This window comes from Diadema setosum, unplaced genomic scaffold (assembly GCF_964275005.1).
Source record: "Diadema setosum unplaced genomic scaffold, eeDiaSeto1 scaffold_33, whole genome shotgun sequence".
In the NCBI taxonomy this organism is placed as follows: domain Eukaryota; kingdom Metazoa; phylum Echinodermata; class Echinoidea; order Diadematoida; family Diadematidae; genus Diadema; species Diadema setosum.
In genome coordinates this window covers 187,750-204,652 of record NW_027307659.1, presented here as the reverse complement: position 1 = coordinate 204,652, position 16,903 = coordinate 187,750, and the positions used below count along the sequence as shown (strand labels likewise).

Here is a 16,903-nt window from a genome sequence, read left to right as displayed (position 1 = left end):
GAAAAATACAATTTATAACTACTATTTACATTATTTACAAATCAACAGCAAAGCACAGTAGATAATATACATTTGATATAATTGGCGAAAATCTTGAACGAAATGCAGAAACTATAGCACGCACTTTAGTGCGCGCATGCAAACCTAAAATACGCGCAGCCTGAACTCCCAAGTTCATTGACCCTACCTTTCAAAATGTCAAAAATCCTTTGTAAATTCCCCAAAAATTGTCGGATCAAAATTTTAATAATTTGTTACATGTATCATTTTAAACCTTTCCTGCAAGTTTCCTCCAAATCCGTCAAGTACTTTTTGAGTTATTTTGCACACGGACAAATTAACTAACTAACGAACACACACACACACACAAACCAAAAGTAACGAAAACACAACCTCCTCCCTTGGCGGATGTAAACATGTATTTCTGCCATCCAAGATGTGTTGACAGGTGGTATAGCTGGGGTTAATATGGAAGTTAGTTTTCTGGAGTGGAAGCAGAAATTTCTACCATGTAACTTTGCTAACGCATTCAAACCATGTTACAAGAAGAATACATGTTAATGACAAAATAAACAAATATTTTGAAATGTCAGAACTACATGAATGTTTAATTATTTGCGCACCAGATTGTATTCAATCTCAACATTATATTCTTGAATGTGTTTGCAACCACTTACATTGTACAAAATAATTTACATGAAAATACAAGACGGTATATTTTTTTTCAGTTCTTCTTGAGCTACATACTTCTGTGGGCAAGATGTCTCCTGTATTTGATGATGATGAAAGCGATGCAAAGGATGAGCACAGTTGGCGTGACAACACCCATTATCACTTCAAAGATGTTTTTGTTTCCATCTATCTCACGGTCACGGTCACGGTCACGGTCACGGTCACGGTCACGGCCTTCACCTGGAAGTGACATGGCATTGCAAAGGATAACATGCATATTTTGTTGTTGTAATAAGCAGTAGCTTATACTTTGTACACTCCGCAATGGAAAGAATATTATGTACAAGTTATTCAAGTCGACATCTATAAAAAAAAAAAAATAAGTAAATAAAAAACTAAATTATTTTCCTTTTCATGGTACTTCCATTAAACAGTATCTTATCGAAAGAGGAAAAGTTTGAAAATGTCAGTGTTTCTTGTCTGTTTGTTTAGTTTTGTTTTCATTTTATTTTGTTTTTTGTTTCTTCTATTTTTATAGATAACATATTCAGTACAGTGCGCGCATTATCTACATTGGCTATACTGGTCAGCGGTGTTTGGCTACATGATCATTTTTTTTTTTTTTCAAAGTGTCACGAACTTAATGGTGGTATTCATGAAGAAAGATGGTCTTGTAAATTCAGCTAAAACTGCTAGAGGTATACCTGTACAATATTATTATTCATGTCTATGTACATAAACATAGCAATACAATATCATAGAAATTCCGATATGTACTAGTGGGCACGGCATCCTTTAATGGTTGCTTTTCCAAAAAAAAGAATGCGATGATATATGAAATCATGAACGAAAATTAACATGAGAACGTTCAAAACATATATATATATATATATATATATATATATGATATATCAAATCATGAACGAAAATTAACATGAGAACGTTCAAAATATATATATATATAGAGAGAGAGAGAGAGAGAGCGAGAGAGAGAGAAAAAAAATAAGCCGATTACATGTAATTCTCAAAACAAATAAGTATTATGAAACATCGAAAGCGGAGAAAAGGAGAAAATCAACTAATAACATATTACGTGTAACGTAAAACAGTTTACTACCAAGTCAAATCTCGTAAACTTGAATGGATTGACTCGAAACAATTTTTATCACAAAACGAAAAAAAAAAAAATCAAACTTCTTTGGGAGTACAAAAGAAAGTATATGTAATGCATTTGTAATAGCATGCACGCTAATGGGGAAAAATCTGAGTAAAGTAATATACGTCTGATCAAATCATGCTCAATAATATACATATATGTGACCTTCCACAACAAAAAGATCCAAAAGTCGCTGACGGTTGAGCCGGGAACATTGATGTTGAAGTCAGATCACCAAAATCGGTCGTACCCATCGAATTTTAGTTGTTGGCGTAATTTTGTAGTGTACTGTTTTGTCTTTCATCTGCCGAAATCTGGTAGCTAAATGATCAAGGAAAAAAAAAAAGGAATTAGCGTTGCTGGTTGTTGCTGGTTCCAGAGTCTCAGAAGTGAACGCAGATGGATGTTGCATTGCTCAATTTTAATGAAACGCAAGAAACGGTTGTATACAGCAGAAGATATTCAAGATATTTCTCAACCTGAAATAAAGTTTGGAGGAGCTGAAAACGGTCTCCTTTGTCTTCCTCGAGGAAACTGCTGGTCATCGGTCATGAATTTTACGATCTTCGGTTTAGCGTTCGTCCTTGCGCCCAGAGGGATGTTTGTATTATCCCATTTATCCGGCTTATCATCAAAGGATTTATGGTCGCCTGCGGGATGGATTCTTGCCTTCTGCTCACGACAATGGAGGCAAGTTGACGAAGGTATCAGGACATTCATTACCGCATCCAAATTTGGGAGGCAAAGGAGAGTCTGTTCTCAATTACAATTCTAAAGAGGGATGCATCTTCGAATCCAGACGAAATCTTTACCTTGAGTGGTTGACCAGTCGTATTCTTCCTTGGACCCATCTTCACAATCAGCACGATCAGGATCTTGATGAAGCCTTTTAGCACGGTTACTCTGACAGATGAAAATCTGTCAAGCGCCAGTGTTGGCTGAAACTGGGATCACCCTCCTTTTATAATTAATGCGCCAGAATGCGACGAGTTTCATGTGGCAGTTTATTATCTGGCATACGATGATAAACTACACATCAGTGTATATTTTCATACCCTAGACTGATTTTATTTAATCGTGTGGTGATGTGTGGTAAATCTGTCATGGTGCTTCCTTATAGGTCCTTGGTATTGGAAGTATCTGTCTGCTGGTTTGTGGGTCTGTATGACTTGCCCGATTTTCCACTTTTCAAGTGATTCATTTGTTTACAGTATCTTAATAAAGGCTTAATAAATCTTAAATTACATAGTAAATAATATAAGATAGCTTGATGGCAAACTGTCTTCGCATCCTCTGAGTTACACAGGCAAGCAGTTCTGGAAATGAATATCTGAATATAAGAACGACCTAAGTCCATGGAAGGTCATTTCGAGTAAACTTGAAAAAACTTCATATCTATTTTATTTGTCAAATATTATCTAATCTAACTGTAATGGGAAGGCAACGTTGTATATACAAATTAGTACATATATTATTATCACAATTATTATTTACATTAATTGTGGAGAGGTCATTTTGTGTGGTGGACTTGGGTCGTTCTTTGAATCACATGGACTTGGGTCGTTCTTTGAATCATATACAGGGTAGGCTGCTATATTAATGGTATGGTAAAAGCAATAGAAAAGAGAGTTTTGTTACTTTTTTCAGCTTTAAATCCGTATGGCCTACAAATGTAGTTGTCTACCATAGTATAATGTCCATCATCACTATACTAATTCGTCATGTGTGTGTATGCACGTCTGTGTGTATACATGGAGCTATAATGTGCATAATTATGTGTATGTGTTAAATGCGTGGAAACGTCTTCCATCCGTCTCTTATAAGGAATAATATGTGGAAGATATAACTAAGGAACCACTATAGGTACCCAGTTGAAACTTTGCACATGAATAAGTCGATAAAGTTGTCCCCATCAATTTATGGTTGCACATACCTAAGGTCACCTGTCAAAGGTCATTAGTCAAGTTTAATTTGCAAAATGTCACAATTTTCCTCGTGTCTCTGCAGTGCGGGAGAGTATCTTCATAAAGTAATAATACACACGTATTACTAGACATCAGTTCTCTGAATCTGTTTGGCCATTTGTTCAAAGGTAAGGCAAAATGCTGTAATTTCACTAGTTCCCCCACCTTCTAAAATGGTTTGATTGCTACATTTCTAGTTACTCCTGAATTCAGACCATACATATAGGCCTATTACTAACATGCGCACTGAAAATACGAATTTCGCCACATTTCCCCCCAATAATTTTGTCATATTAAAATGGCAAGAAATTGGTTCTTTTATCATGTTTGTACCTTTCCCCCACTGCTCTAAAGCCTTTTGCTCTTATTTTGCTTCCATTCCTTCGTTTTTCCCAAACTAACCTCTCATCACTGTCCAGGAAGTCATGTTTATTTTGTGTATACATGAATGGGCCTGGAAAAGGAGTGATGAGAGAGGGCGCTATAATATGAATGTAAAAATGACCCAAGACCTGGACTTGGGTCATTCTTACATTCATATAAAATTTCACTCATTCATTTAAGGCACTTCAGGGGTAATCAGGGTTTGTCATTTATACACAAGATGAGTCCATGCATAAGCTACAATTTCTCATGTCAAACTGAATTTGGCCAAAAATTGGACTTGGGTCATTCTTATATTCAGGTATTCAAATTAATCTTTTAAGTTTACACGGGCGAAAGAAATCACGCACGCAAACATACAGAAGCACACTCAGACACACACTTTGAAAAATGATAGTTCGTGGTTAAAGCCCCGTTACGGCTAGCAAACGCAAGGTGAAGAATGCTGGTGCACGACGATGATTTCTGCATCGTTGCTGCGACGAATAATAGGGACTTTTAGATTTCCCGTCTAGAACGTGGACTACGACGTGATGACGTTATTTCATGTTACTGCGAATGTTCCAGGTTCTCTGACACTTCCAGCCCCAGAATCAAGAACGCGTCCTCGAATAAGGATTCCATGTCCTCCCAGATTGAGGACGGGAGTGACAATGGCAGCGTGCGATGCTGGTATTTGGAGTGACGATTATGACGTCATCACATCTGTCGATTCGTACTCACCGTCGACTGGTATTTCAATGTTTTATTTTTTATTTATTTTGTTTGTTCTGGTGTCGACTGGATTCGCCCAGAAGGTTTGCTCGCAATTTCGGGCGGCCTGAACACCGTCGTGTCCACACAGTGTAAAAGTCCCTAATGACGGACTTGGCGATCATGATGCCGGCTGTCTTGCAACGGGTTGACAATGTCGCTGACGACCTTGAAGGTTCAACGAGGTTGATGATGTGGACTAAACACGAAATAAACAATAAGTTCCTCCCAAAGCAAATTACTGTAATTTCAGTTATAAACTAAAACCTTGGAGAAAATCTGAATAAGGGGCATATTTGCAGTATTCCTTAGCTACCCTTCATGCGATATTCAGTAGATATCAGTCGGTCACGATTTAGTGAGCCTATTCTAAAGGCAAAATTGTAAATATTTGAAGTGCGCAAAGTCAATTTTATATCTTAAATTTAGTGATATCGGAACAAATTTCACATTTCCAGCATAAAGAGGCAGGTAAAATACAACTTATGTGCCTAATATTTTACCATATGACTTTTGGGCAAAATTTCGCAGTTGTGTGACCACGGGGTGTAAATTGCCAATATTGCAGTTTTGACGTGTTTCATGTGGTACATTTTAACTTAAGCGATTGAATTCATGTTTTCGAAAGCTAATTACGATGTTTGCACACAGTCATGTGTCAATTGACGGTTGAAAGAGCACATTACAAAGCTAATACCACACTTAAATTGTGCAGTAAGTATTGATTTAATTTCGTGCGCTGCATGTTAATATACTGAATAACATTTCTATCATTGTGTATTTACCAGATGTAAATGTATCAGTATTCATATGACATTACATTCAAAAGCGTACGCCTCAATGAGCATGTTGGTCTTAAAAGGCACTTTTATGCTACGTGACTAAAATAGAATAGCTACCTTTGGTTAAGTATTGAAGCGTTCTTCTATTTCGACCTTTTTTTGAATAAAAATCCCTTTATGTTACGCTTCAGTGAACACCGACATAAGCAATTATACAAATTAAATCCTTCGGACCATGCTAATGGATATTGATTTAGCGTTAAGATTTTTTTATTCGTGTTCACGTCCTGAAGCCAAACATTGATTTTGTGGTAAAAATGAGAATAATCAATAATAAAAAGGTGCCAAATTTCACTTCTATTAAAAGTTAATGTCATCCATTGTTGATAATATGGTCTGATAATTGAGGAGGCAGAAGTTTGTTATAACGTCTACACTAATATGCATGAGTAACCTAAGAATACATGCCCTTATCTTGAACAATTATAATTACTTAACACATTCAATACACAAGACGTGAACATAACCAGGTTTTTTCTTTATAAGCAATATGTCTGAACATCACCCCATCACCCAGCATTACCACGTATCATCAAGCATCACCCCGCATCACCTCCCATCACCATGCATCACCCAGCATCACGCCACATCACCTTGCAACAACCCACATCATCTCGCGTCACCAAGCATCACCTCCCATTACCCCGCATCACCACGCTGCATCACCCCGCTTCAGTCACACGCATCACCCGCATCACCCAGCATCACTTCCTATCACCTCCTATCACTCGGCATCATCTCCAATCACCCCGCATCACACCTATTACCTGCTATCACCCTGCATCACCTCGCATCTCCTCCCATCACCTCACGTCACGTTCCATCGTGAGTCATGAGTATTCACGAGAAATCAATAGGCCATGGGCTAGTAGGGGTCAACGTGCACCCCCTCTGCACCTAACATTCATTGTTGTTTCCATGTAGCCCGTGGTCTGGAGAGTCAGAAAAGTGATGTTAACAAAAAAAAAAAGTTAGGTCCCAAGACTCGCCCCGTGACGTTTTGTGACGTCACTTCCGGAACGACCTTTTCGCGAATATGGGGGGAATAGCATTTGGGTATTATCCTAATAAAGTGGTCCCCATGCCTTTATTTTTCAATGATAACCAAAGTCTATTCAAGCGCTTAATCTTTACCAAACCGTGCTGGCTGTGCGATGAATGGGACAAAAAACAGGAAGTAAACCACCAGAGTAACAACAATGAAGTGATTACCAGATTAAACTGAAATTAAGCATGCCTCATTAACACATTCTGTCCATAATTAATGCCCACTTTCAAAGCAGTAGCACTATCCTATCAAAAGTTATTAGAGTTGAAAGTGAAGAGTGTGGACAGGGTTTTTCAGAAATGAAAAAGGGATTCTAAAGACACACCTACTCACACTATTCTACCAAAAATGTTCGAGATAAACTGCTACAAAAAAACACTTTCCTGCCCGTTTTATGATACCAAATTTTAGCAATATGTAAAAGAAGACCCGCTCTTTCAGAAAATATGAAAAAGTCAAGTTCGGCTAGGTTGACCCATTTCACTTATGTTCAGTCCTCACGCAAAATCAGTGTGTGCGACTTTATGTTCGTTTTGAGGTGCACGGTCACATATGTGACCCTGCACCTCAAAACAAACAAAAAGTCGCCAGATATGAATTTTTAAAGTTAATACCATATTCTAAAAGAGCAGACTTTAATCTTTAAAATGATGTATAACTCAAATCAAATGGACTCTCCTAACCTATCTAAATATTGGAAAGAAAGCACAAACTCAGGAAAAATGGGAACTGAGAAAAGAGGCTCTGAAGTACAGTGTCTATTCAAGCGCTTAATCTTTACCAAACCGTGCTGGCTGTGCGATGAATGGGACAAAAAACAGGAAGTAAACCACCAGATTTACTACAATGAAGGGATTATCAAATTGAATTGAAATTAAGCATGCCTCATTAACACATTCTGTCCATAATTAATGCCAATTTTCAAAGCAGTAGCACTATCCTTTCAAAAGTTATTAGAGTTGAAAGTGAAGAGTGTGGACAAGGTTTTTCAGAAATGAAAAAGAGATTCTAAAGACACGCCTAATCACACTATTCTACCAAAAATGTTCGAGATATACTGCTAAGAAAACACACTTTCCTGCCCGTTTTATGATACCAAATTTTAGCATAATGTAAAAGAAGACCCGCTCTTTCAGAAAATATGAACAAGTCAAGTTCGGCTAGGTTGACCCATTTCACTTATTTTCAGTCCTCACGCAAAATCAGTGTGTGCGACTTTATGTTCGTTTTGAGGTGCACGGTCACATATACAATGTAAGGAAAATATAAAGTGAATTCTACAAAATCTTATTTTTTGAAAAACGTGCATATTTCTTCCACATGTCAGTGACTTATATTAAGGATATTATTCTTCCTGCCTTCTGACAGAGACAAGTCAAGTGTTCTTTATTTTGTAAGAAAAGTGAAGATATGTTGAATTTTATTTTTATTTTCTTTATATCGTTCTACACATGACAGTGACATCACAAGCTGTATTAGTATTCTCATCCAGCAGTGAGCGAGCAGAAACTTCAAAAATTCATAACTTTTGAACGGATTGTCTGATTTTCCTCAAACTCTCACTGATGTGTTCTACTAATACTGGTGTATTCACTCAATCCACATGTCACATGTCTGTCAAGTTGAACTTTTCCTTTAAATAAACAGCCATCTTTCATTAAAAAAGAACATTTAATGAGCCATTATTCTAATCCTGGCCTCTTCTGTAGATGTTCAAGAGGGCAGGAGGAGTGCGAAATAAGAACCAACAAAGTGTCCTTTTTGGTGACTAGTAAATTGATATATTAACTCGTATATTTCCAGTAGAATCGGAACTTTAATCATTTTGTTTAAATCATCAAACACCTGCTGAAATACATTTGACTTCAGTGATGACGGCAAAGACAGCGGCGTCGATGACAAAATTCACATTGGAGTTTCGTCTAAATACCAAATTCAACTGAATTTAGCAATTACTTTAAGACGACCCTTAAAGATTAACACCATTAGCTATGAGGAAAAGAACATTTTGATTACAACTGCATTTTGCCTTCTCAACAAACTCGAATCCTTTAAAGAGAATTTAGTATGTTTTTTTAAATAATTCTGAAGTCTTTTAAGATGTTTAGTGTGCATGCAAGGTGTGTGAAACAAGCCGCCGTAAGTTCTTTTCTGCTGTCTAGCAATCAGTTTTTCGTCAAAAGATCAAAATCTTCAAGTATTATAATTTGCATGAAAGAAAATATAAATGAAAATTACTTAGAGAAATTTGGCTTAAAATGAGAAATTGGAGGCAACTATACAGTTCTCTTGTCACCATTTCTATTAATCATAATGACAACATAATTCTATCATAATTTACCACGACAAATCATTTAATATAACTATAAAGGCATGTTTATTATAAGCAATATCCCAATTCATGGGACATTATCTGAAATGGTTATTAGACAATGATAGTTCAGTAATAAGAGTTTGATTTCATAGATCATAATGAGGCATATAATACATCCATTCTTTGCTAAAAGTTGGTTGCTGTTAGATACTCAAATTCCAATAGCCTTTTTTTTTCAAGAGTATTTTTTTGTTTAGTCAGGTTTCGTAACTTATGCTTTGGAAATATCATTAGCATTCATACTTAATAGTCAACACCAACAATTATATTTGTGATACCTCTTTTTAAAATTTTCATATTCCATCTGAAAGTATAAAGAAACTTTGTAAATGTAACTTTGTTCACAGTAGAATTGGTTATATGATGTTTCATAAAAAATTATTTGCTAATTATTATGTATTTTTTCCAGCATGATTTACTTCCGATGAAATTATTAAGGGTCCAACATCGAAATGCTTCAAATGATTACCACCGGTTTAATACCGATATGTTGAAATTGATGGAGTCATTTACCAGCTCTAAGTTATCCTTTCAAAGTCTGACACTCGTTTGCCCATGAACACTGTTACAATTAAATTCCGATGTCACTATCATTGTAACTCTGTGATTCTATTGGTTGAACGAATTAATTTTCACTACTTTCACTGTCACTATCATAGTATCGAGCTCCGATTCATAGGTCATGGTGCCTAACAAGATGTCCCCAAGCTGATGCGGAATCATCTCCCCATCCTGTCAGTGTCTGATATTCATTTGCGAATGCGTTCTGAACCAAATCAAATTCCAATATCCATAATGGTCATTTTCTGAGTGTGGTATACGTTGAATTAATCCATTTTTACTCATGTCACTGTTGCCATACCAGTATCGGCTCCGATTCATCAGCCACATTAACTTCCAGGATGCATGTCCCCAAGCTGACGCGGCAGCACCTCCCTTCAGGTCCACAGAGGTCGCATTAGATCTTCATCCTTTGTCCATCATGTCTTTCGTTTGAGTTTGTTGCTAGCTTTCATATTCTTGTTTGATAATTGCATAGAGCATGCTGCTCTAAAACGTTTCAGCAGGGCAGTATCATAGCCAGATCAAAGTTTTGTTTGTTTTTGTTTTTGTTTTTGCTTGTTTTTGTTTATGTTTTACTTTGTGACATTAGCCGTTTCACCGCACTTGGACTGAAAAGAGTTTGGAGGGCATTCACCTTCTTCTGTTACCATACAAGGCACAGGTAAATCATTCCAGTTCATCATCATCTCAGCTTTAACATTTCAAGATTCACCAAGCTTTGGAAATACAGCATGAAATGACTCATCAGTCTCGACATTGTTTTTATCTTCCCCTTACCTATAAGGCACTAGTGGTATTGCAGCCAGTAAATGCGTGGAGTCCTAGAAATTATGTACATACAAGGGCTGAATCATGAAATGGGACAGCTGAGGTGATGGATGAACTGAAAATATTTTGTTGTGCTTTGCATGGTAACAGAAGAATTTGGAGGTGAGTGCTCTGCGATTCTTGACAATACAGTCTAAGTGCGGTAAAATGATTTATGTCACAAAGGCAAAAACTTTTGATCTGGCTTCTCAGAGACGTCTCTGAACAGCATGTCCTCTGTAGCAATTATCAAACTAAGAATATGGAAGCTAGCAACGGACCAAAATGAAGATCATGGATAGACGAAGGATGAAGATCTAATGCGACCTCTGTTGACTTCACCTCAGGGGAGGTGATGCCGCATCAGCTTGTGGACGTTCTGAAAGGCACCATTGCTGATGTATCAAAGCCCGATACTGGCATAGAAGCAGTGACAGGAGCAAAAATGAATTCATTAAACCTATACACTCATAAAATAACAATGATGGTGACATTGGAATTCGATTCAGAGCTCAAAAGAATTTCAGACTTTGAAAGGATGGCAAAGTGATTCGTTGTCATCCCATGAGTTCGACATCCACGAATTATACAGCAAACGAGTAGTACAGCCCATGACTTTGACAGCGGGCAAATAAGGCCCACGAGTCCGACAGTATACAAACAAGGCCCGCAAGTTTGAAACTTGGAAAACAAGGCCCGCAAGTTTGAAACTTGGAAAACAAGGTCCACGAGTTTCACACTTTTCAAGCAACAACCCCCTCCCCCCCCCCAAAAAAAAAAACAAAAAACAAAAAACAAAAAACAAAAAACAAACCCTCACAAGTGAAAAACGATCCACGAGTTCGATATTCACATCGCAGGGTCGTAAATATGTTTTTCTTATGGGTCTTGTTTATTACGTGTCAAACTCGTGGGCCTGGCTTGCCTGGTGTAAGACTCAAGGGTGTCGAACTCATGGGCTGTATGACTCACAGGCTGTAATACTCGCGGGCTCTATGAGTCATGGGTTGTATGATTCGTGGGTGTCGAACTCGTGAGGTGCACCCGGTGAATCAGCGTCAGCTTCTGGACATCCATAAGACACCATGGCTGATCTAACAACAGTATTGACTTTAAGTTAAATGTCTACAGAAGATGCCTGAATTAAGATAATGCCTTATTTGTTTTGTTTTTGTTAAACATGGTTATTTATTTAATATCCAGACTAGATTTAATTTCATTTATACCACAAATAATGGATATTTAGATGTTTTAGCATGAGAACTTGCAAAAAAACTGCGTGGACTTGTCAACTTGTCAACCTCATGTATGCCAACTTCATTGTCGATGACCTGCAAGTCCATATTTTCAAATTTTCGAAATAAAATGAAAATGATGTCATTACCATCGAGGAATTGTACATCGTGATTAAATCGTGACTCGAACTCGGGTCCTCCGATCGAGAGTCGAAAGTTTTACCCACTATGCCACAGAACCGCCAAGAACCCACAAGTTAGCATTCCCAAATTTAAAAAAAAAAGAAAAAAACCTAAACAAACATTAAAGTAATTTAGGCCTCTAAAAGTCCATTGTCTCTATTATGCATCATGTATAGTGTCATTTCGGTGACAAGTTCAATGTGGATGCAATTTCATGTCAAAAATATTTTCCACGCCTGATACAGTTTAATGTGCCAGTGAGTTCAGCGTAGTTGAGATAAGTGTTTTAATTGTGAAACTAGTTATAAGCCTTTATCTAAAGGGGAAATCCGGTCCAAATAAAAGTTAGTCCGATAAGAAAAGGTAAAAATTGTGATCGAAATCGCATGAAAAATATGGAAGTTATACAAAATTTTGAAGTTTCGCTATTTTTGGAAGAAATAGTTCTTGAACGGTCGATATGAATATGCAAATGACAAAGTGAGCATGTCATCCGCTCACATCTTGCCATATAGTTTGTACATAACATTTTGACATTTCCAGTTTTTCATTCAAACGCAATTATGCTCGAGGCTCAAATCATGATATATCTAACATCACTATTACCAAGTTATGCAACCAGGAATAACATAATTTGTCAGACTTCAATGACTGAAACATTGAATTTCTTTATCTTTTGTACACGATCAATGGAAAATTGTGAGGTTGTGACATGGTCACTCATTTGCATATTCTTATCGACTGTACAAAAAATGTTTTTGCAGAAATTAGCAAAAAATTGTAGCTTCCTTATTTTTCATCAGGTTACAGTCAGATTCTTACCACTGAACTCGTAAGATTTTACTCTTTTTTCATCAGACTAACTTATTTTTAGACTGGATTTCCCCTTTAAGCAGGATTTGAGTTTATTTCAAAGAGATAAAATGCCAGTAGAATTGAAAATTCATTATCTTGATTTCCTTTACGGTAAATTTATCGCTAAAATCAATCAGGTGAAAATGAGATTTGTAAACGAATCCCTGCTATGTCGTATTTCTAGTCTTTGACGTCGTCTTCATCTTCGATGTCGTGACCAAAGTCATCATGAAAAAAAAAAAAACACATAGTCATCTTTGATTTCTCATTTTAAGGCAACTTTATTCAATCAGGTGATTGCTGATTGCAAAAATTGATTAAAGTTGTGAATTTACATGATAAAAAGATTCGTTGTAAATCATTTTTTATACTGGACATCAAAAAAAGGCATTTCGGAGGCTAATTTCCAGACACCGCGCATGCGAACTCGAATGTCTACAGAAGTAGATCGGTTTACAATTAGGCCCAAATCTTTTGTATTCGTAAAACGGGATATTCATTTAATATCCAGACCAAATTTCAAGTCATTTAACAAGTTTTTCACAAAAATATACAAACTTAAAGGGTGAAACTTGAAAAATTGCACAAATCTTGTAAAATTTTGTTGAATTTTGTCGACATCGTTGCCCATTTCGTTGTCGATGACGACAAACTGAGGGCTTATATGTGACCCTGCACCTCAAAACAAACAAAAAGTCGCCAGACATGCATTTTTAGTTAAGACCATATTCTGAAAGAGCAGACTTTAAGCTTAAAAATGATGTATAACTCAAATCAAATGGACTCTCCTAACCTATCTAAATATTGGAAAGAAAGCACAAACTCAGGGAAAGTGTGAACTGAGAAAAGAGGCTTTGAAGTACAGTGTCTATTCAAGCGCTTAATCTTTACCAAACCGTGCTGGCTGTGCGATGAATGGGACAAAAAACAGGGAGTAAACCACCAGAGTAACAACAATGAAGGGATTACCACCCAAGATCCAGGTATGTTTTCTTTGGTCGGCCCCTTTGGTCATTTATGTATGGACATTATATCCAACATCTGCTCCCTTTTATAATTGTCAGACCATATTTCAACAACGGAGGATATTACTAGAATTAACAGAATAGAAGAATGTTCCATGCTCAATCAAAGGTAGCTGCTGGTTTTTAAATCGATTAGCATAAAATTGGTTTTCCACGTATCCGGGCACTTATCCCTAGGTCAACTACCCTCCGGATGGTAAACTACCACCCGGATAATTCCCCCTCCCCCACGTCTATTCCCCCCTAGGGCAACTACCCCCCCCCCGATATCAACCTCCCCCCCCCCCCCCCCAAAGAACTACCCCCTGGATAACTCCCCAGATAACTACCCACTGGATAACTACCCCCCCCCCCCATAACTAACCCCAGGATAACTACCACCCGGATAACTACCCCCCGATAAGTACCGCCAGGACACCCCCCCCCCCCCCCATCACTACCTCCGGGTAATTACCCACTTGACAACTACCCTCCTATAGGATAATTACTCTCCGTGGAAATCCCCAACCGAAAGCTACCACCCGTTGTAATTTTTTCCATAAGCTTATAACACCATGTCAGAAGACAAAGCTCATCTACATTAAAATACCTTTCTCTTGCACTGTCATCATTAATTTTTGCGTGTCATTACCGTTATAACTCATAAGACGAAAAACATAACTAAATGAGAGTTGATTTCACTGCAATTCATATTCACTTAACATAAGCGAGGGGCCCTCGATATCATAAAGCCATAATTTCTGACACGTTCCGGCACGGTTTTATAAAAGTCGTCAGTCTTGACAAGCAGTCAGTCCCACACAATTACCAATCGTTGTAGGTCGTGCCAAGCAGGTCCATGGAAACAAGTCAGTGATCAAAGCTTCTCAACCAATCAGAACCCAGGATTTTATTGAAAGTAACAGAGACTAAGAAGTTGTCGTAGCTGGCAAATTTTATCAAAGGGTGCTCTGATCTGTCCTAAGAGTATAATTACAGCCTATTTTACATACAGGTATAATTCTGCTAGTTTTCAAATTAAATGCTCTCGACACTTAAAGAGAAATCCAGTTCAAATAAAAGTTTAGTTGATTAGAAAGAGGAAAATATTACGAATTCAATGGTAAAATTTTGATTTAAATCGGGTGAAAAATAAGGAAGTTATGACATTTTGAAGTTTTCGCTAATTTTTCACGAAACAGTTCTTGAACAGTCAATATGAATAATTATGGCAATGATATAATGGCAAATGGCAGAGTAAGCATGTCATACCCTCACAACTTGCCATAGCTTTTGTACATAAAATTTTGAAATTTCCAGTTTTTCATCAAACGCGATGATGCCCGAGGCTCACATCCTGGTACATTTAACTGATCACTTTTCTGAAGTTATTCAACCAGGAACTTTATCATGTTTCAGACCCTAATGTCAGAAACATTGAATTTTCGTCATTTTTTTTTTTGGTACTCCCTACCATCAGAAGCGGATTCTGTACCTTCTTGAATTGAATTCTCACATACATCTATGTGAATGATAAAAAGTGTAGCAACAACAACAACAAAAAAGCTGCTGAAAAGTATTGCTTATCCAATAGTGGCGAGCCAATGGAGTAAAATGGAGTCAAAAGGGGCCTGAGCTTTCGATCCTAACAGAATCTTCGTCAGAGGCAAAATGACCCGAATACTTCCCCGAATCCATCCGAATCGTTACCCGAATACAGAGTTAGAATATAGACGAGTGAGCCGAATAGGCCAGAATACGGCCGAATAGCAGACGGAGAACATTTTGCCTCTGGTCATTTTGCCTCTGACGAAGATTCTGCTAGGATCGAAAGCTCAGGCCCCTTTTGACTCCATGAATGATAAAAACATAAAAAAAAAAAAACAGATTGCATAACAATTGTTTATGCAATCAATTTTCATGATCATTCAAACATCATATTGAACACGATTTATGGCAAGATACATGCGGCCCAATAAGCGAGAACGAGCATGTGCACCCATATGACATGTGGACATTTATTTCCAAAAGACGCAGAACCATTTCATTACAGGAGGTGCTGAAATCCGTAAACATTATGATTTGGATAGGGAATAATTTTCATAAGTGCGACTTGCCTTTAGAGACGCGATGATCAGTCGATAGCTGACTTGAGACGCTCGATGGCTGTGAAGTGACATCCACTGCTGAGGTGATTGTTAACAAAGGAAGAAAAAAAATAGAAATGAAAGTTCACATTTAGAATATCATCTATTAAGCCTTGGTCTGGAACCGAATCAGTTGCGAATCTACCCGAATACACATATTCGGGTGGATTCGAGAGCATTCTGTTCTCCGTCTGCTATTCCGCCGTATCCTGGCCTATCCGGCTCACTCGCCTGTATTCTACTCTGTATTCGGGTAACGATTCGGACGGATTCGGGGAAGTATTCGGGGCATTCTGGGCAGATTCGGCTCTTTCGTCATATTCGTGGTAAATGTGTGTTTGTGTGTGTTTGTGTGCCCGCGCAAGGTAATGTAGCAAAGGCAAAGCAACATGATGTCAAACGAACAAAATACAGGTACAAGGTTTTCTTCAATCTGAGCTTACCTCACACAACCAAACAAGACATGATACTTTCAGCTTCTTACTTATGCATGCTTCATATTAAGTTATTTAGACTTTGCTAACCTACCAGCCCCCCCCCCCCAAGAAAAAAAAAAAGAAGAAGCGTAACACAACAACCCCCCCCCCCCCCTTGGACATTGCCCCCCCCCCCCCCTAATCTTCTAACCGGGTATTGCCAGGATTTAAGTGTGACGATTGGGAAAAGGGTTAGGGATAGGATTAGGGTCAAGGAAATGGTAATTGATAAGAGCAGATGGGTTTGCGCTTGAACCGGAAAAGGGGACAGAAAGTTCCAGCTCAAGAAACATTAGAGTCTACTTCAGAGAGAAAGAAAAGGGCTGTAAAGGTAAAGAATATTGCAGCACGCCGGCTCTCTTAGTTTTGAACAAACAAATGAGGAAGGAAATTCTTATAAAATAACGATAGTTATTATTCACAAATAACTGCTACTACT

General features: G+C 37.7%; 1 long non-coding RNA gene across 1 annotated transcript in view; it reads right to left on the bottom strand.

The window, feature by feature from the left end:
- Window positions 1–868: 868 nt before the first annotated feature.
- The window catches only part of LOC140245791 (uncharacterized), a 56,714-nt gene continuing 40,679 nt past the window's right edge, over window positions 869–16,903 (bottom strand). The window contains exons 3-4 of the long non-coding RNA XR_011902371.1: window positions 15,959–16,027; window positions 869–912 (exon numbers count right to left, since the gene is read on the bottom strand). This is a non-coding gene — a long non-coding RNA (uncharacterized lncRNA). The remainder of the gene's footprint in view (window positions 913–15,958; window positions 16,028–16,903) is intronic.